At 47.9% G+C, this 4,125-nt stretch overlaps 1 long non-coding RNA gene across 1 annotated transcript; it reads right to left on the reverse strand.

Annotated features, from left to right (window-relative positions):
• Positions 1-2,218: 2,218 nt before the first annotated feature.
• LOC121815461 lies at positions 2,219-4,003 on the reverse strand. Its single transcript, XR_006055126.1, has 3 exons — positions 3,556-4,003; positions 2,768-3,175; positions 2,219-2,503 (listed from the first exon to the last, which is right to left on the reverse strand). It is a non-coding gene; the product is annotated as an uncharacterized LOC121815461 (long non-coding RNA).
• Between the last annotated feature and the right edge of the window lie 122 nt (positions 4,004-4,125).

Here is a 4,125-nt window from a genome sequence, read left to right on the forward strand (position 1 = left end):
CTGCAGCAGTCATAATTACAGTTATTAAAGAATGGGTGGCACACACTCTGAACACACTTTTAACTGTGTGTAAGTGCTCTGAAACCAAGAAAACATCCCAATGAGGACCTGTGTGCACGCTGACAGAGATCCAAACCAGATCTGGTGTCCCGGCCTCCCAATTGTTTTTTTAACACGTTTACACTCAGATCTGAAGTTTCATCTGAGGAGAGCAGAAACAGCCAGAGCTGCTTTTCAAAGCAGAGCAGGCGCTTAGGAAAACTAATCGACACACAGCGCGGAGACAATAATGCAGTTAGCAGCATCTAATGAGGCCAGGAAGTCATTACCCAGCAGATGATGGATCTGCTGCTCTCTGATTGGGTTAGTGTCAGTCACAGCACCGAGCCATCTGATTGGTCCGGGCCCAGTCGGCGGTGGAGGACAGAGGTCTTCCTGGATGTCTGTGTCTGAGTATTACGGCGATGTTCTCACCTTGGTCCTGACAGGTTCGAGTCTCTTTGTGGTTTTAGCTCGGTGGGGTTTTCTGGAGTCTTACTCAAGGTTCGAGTCACAGTCCCATCCACCCTGACCTCCATCCTACCTACCTCCTTCTACTGCACGTGATCCAGGATACAAACTTTTAGCATAATGAACGGGAGTCCTAATTCAGACTCGTGTTGCAAAGTGAAATTCTTCCAGTTTTAAGGAGTGAAGGATTAAATCTGGCTGAGGCTGGGGAGGTGGCGAGGACGCAAAAGAGCAGCTTCTCAGTCGTTTCCAAGCCTTCAGAATAAAGTAGAGTTAGTGAGGATACCTGCTCTTTGATATGAAAAGGAAATAAAGTGCAGAACACCTGAGTTACGTCTCTGCTTCCTCACCTGTGCACGCAGGCCTGATGATGTTTTCCAGAAAAATACCTGCACGTGTTAAACGGAGCGTCACAGTTTTATGTTTTACAGTCCGACTGCTCCCGGGTTTCATGTTTTCCTGCACACGGTTTTAGCAGCAAAGGCAGCTGCCTGGTCTCTGCTGTTCACAAATGAAGTGCAATCGTGGTGAGATGTGCTGTGCTGCTGTTTAACATCCTTCAGCCTGCTTCACTTTGTCACACAGCTTCTGTTTAACTGATTTATAATCAGCAGGTCTGAAACAGAAAAAAAGAGGTTAATCACAGTGAATGTGTGATTTCATGGGGGGGTAAGGACTTTTTCACACAGAGCAGGTAGGTTAGTCAGCACTACAGAAAAAAACAACACGTGATAAAGGTGTTTAAAAATATAGACTTTTTTCAACCACCACTAGAGGGCGCTGCTCCTTGAACATGAACAGAGGTTTTGTTCTCCTGTGTGTAAATACTTTTAGAGAAAACTTCAAAACAGACCAGTTTTGCTTTTTATGATTTTTTTAGGTCTTGTTATTGTTGTAACTTTAATATGTTTGTCAGAAACACGTCTAACCCTTCCTGTATAAATAAAGGTTACATAAAAAAATCTGACTGCTGTGTGTGTGTGTGTGTGTGTGTGTGTGTGTGTGTGTGTGTGTGTGTGTGTGTGTGTGTGTGTGTGTGTGTGTGTGTACAATAATCATTTCCTATACATGCCTGTTTTTGATAGATGGAAGAAAATGAGTGATGGAGGTCAGACTAAACAGTTCACAGGTGCTTCACCCTGCGTGACCAGCAGGTGGGGCTGCTGCGCCGCTGCTGCAGAGGAAAATGTGAGACAGCCAGTTCCTGCGCCCAGGAAGTATGTTTACTGAGAAACACAGAGAGTATGATGTGAAAAGCCCTGACTGAAGAAACATGGATGACTTTCTACCACGATTATGATATAATATCCTCACAGGAAACAGATGCAAACATTAAAGAGAAATAAACTGCGCAGAACAAAACAAAGAGTAAACATCCTGGTAATAAAACTTCATTAAAACCTTGAGATAGCACGGTGGCATGGGGGGCAGCACTGTTGCCGCACAGCAAGAAGGTCCTGAGGTCAATTCCAACACCAGGCCGGGGTCTTTCTGTGTGGAGTTTGCATGTTCTCCCCGTGTTTGCGTGGGTTCTCTCCGGGTACTCCGGCTTCCTCCCACCGTCCAAAGACATGCAGTTAGTGGGGATAGGTTGACTGGATAATCCAAATTGCCACTAGGTGTGAATGGTTGTCTGTCCCTGTGTGTTAACCCTGCGACAGACTGGCGACCTGTCCAGGGTATACCCCGCCTTTCGCCCTATGACAGCTGGGATAGGCTCCAGCGCCCCCCGCGACCCTGAAAAGGAGAAGCGGAAGCGAATGGATGGATGGATGAAAACCTTGAGATAATGCTCATCAGACATGAGAGAAAAAAAGACTTTCATATTCTAGGGAAATAGAAACTGATACTGTGCTGGAGGGCCTTTTCTGGTCCACGGGTCGGTGTTTGGACCCCAGCAGACGAGCAGGAAGTCAGGAACAGTCTGATGCGTTTGACTGTGTCACATCCCCCTCTAGTGGCTGTTTTTTAGTCAATGCATCCACTTACAGAGCTAAAAGTAGAAACAATAGAAACACATTGGAACAGACGAGTTTGGAATACAGAAAACAGCAGAACTCCGAGTCCTCCGGCCTCCAGCTGTGAGACGGCGACAGCTGCTTTTCTATCAGTCTATCAATAGATCAATCAGTCTATTAATCGAGCCATCTCTCTAAAGTAAGGTTACAGTTGGCTGTAACGACCCTGAACAGAAATATCAAACTGGCCCCGTCTCAAACCAGGAACACCACATCAAATATAGAAATGCAATAGGTACCTCAGTTTTGTTGATGGACCACTTCCTGTGGGTGGTGGAGGCCACAAGTCCCGCCCCCAGGATCAAATGGGTCTCCAACACCTGGCTCCTGGGGTCACTCGGGGCTGACGGTGCAGAGGCCAGGCTTGTTTCACTTTTTGTGTCGCCCCGTCTTCATTCATCACCCTCATGTTTCCTTTTTTCACTTCCTGTTTCCTCTCTTTCTTCCCTCCTCACCTATGCAGTCTCCACCCGTGTCTGTGTCCCTCCTTTCGGTCATGGGTACAGCTGTCCACCACTTTTCTGGGATTGCTGACCTCTCAGATCCTCGTCTGCCTCACAGTCACCTACCGTCAGTGTCCCTCATGAACCCGGACAGATGATGTAGCTGTTGTTAATCTCTGTGTGGAAACTGCAGATTCACACAGACTACAAACACGTGAAGGAGAAAGAAAGAAAAAGCAAGGAAGACGAACGAACAGATTATAAGCTGTGTTTGTTTCAGGAGCTAGCGTGAGACCGTGCTGGAAGTTTCCTGTGTGTAATAACAACTTATTGCTACCAGGCTAAGACCTATAACAGACCTATAACAGCTACGGGTGCTTTCTAAGGTTCCATAGAGCCCCTGTAACATTTTACTCAGACATTACCCAGCCACTGATGAAACTCTGCCCCCTGCTGCTGAAAGCTTTAATTACAATTTGCGGGGTAATTACAAAAAGGGGCTTTAACAGCTGAGGCCAAGGGCAGGAAAATATGAAAGCCTGAACAATAACTGTGCATGACGACATCATAAAATGAAGAAGCACCTCAGATTTGTTTCCCGTTTGGCTTCTGTGAGTTTATTCTGTGGTCACATTCCTCCACGGAGTTATTTATTCGTTTCTCTGGAAGCAGGAGAAAAGGGGCCTCCTCTTCCTTTTCCTCCACAAAGTGCAACAGTCCGGCGGGTCCAGCAGCGAGCAGCCGAACGTGGAGGCTGAAGGGCGGCGTGCTGCGCGGAGCTGGTCGGTAACACAACAACACAACAAAGTGCTCCGCTCCGCCGCCGAGTTTCACGGTGTGTGTGTGTGTGTGAGACTTTCTCTCCATAGAGTTTCACTGAGTTTACATCCGGGTTTTTTCCCTAGGCAATGGGAGTCGCAGCACCGCCGTTCCTTAGGCAAAGTGAAATAAATTCGCCGCACCGACACAAAAAGTAGTCCGCTTCCCGAACACATCCCCCCCGCGCCTCGCCTCGCTCATCGGCCCGATTTAACGAACTTTAACGGCCATAAGGACCGACATCGACCGCTCCCCGGCGGATAAGCGAGCTCCCGCCGGAGCCGCGAGGAGTTTTTGTGCCCCTTCGTCCAGCTCCGCGGCGCAGGGATCTGTGA

The sequence above is a fragment of the Haplochromis burtoni genome, unplaced genomic scaffold, assembly GCF_018398535.1.
Source record: "Haplochromis burtoni strain Fernald_Lab_line unplaced genomic scaffold, NCSU_Asbu1 Contig_222, whole genome shotgun sequence".
NCBI classification, from domain to species: Eukaryota; Metazoa; Chordata; class Actinopteri; order Cichliformes; family Cichlidae; genus Haplochromis; species Haplochromis burtoni.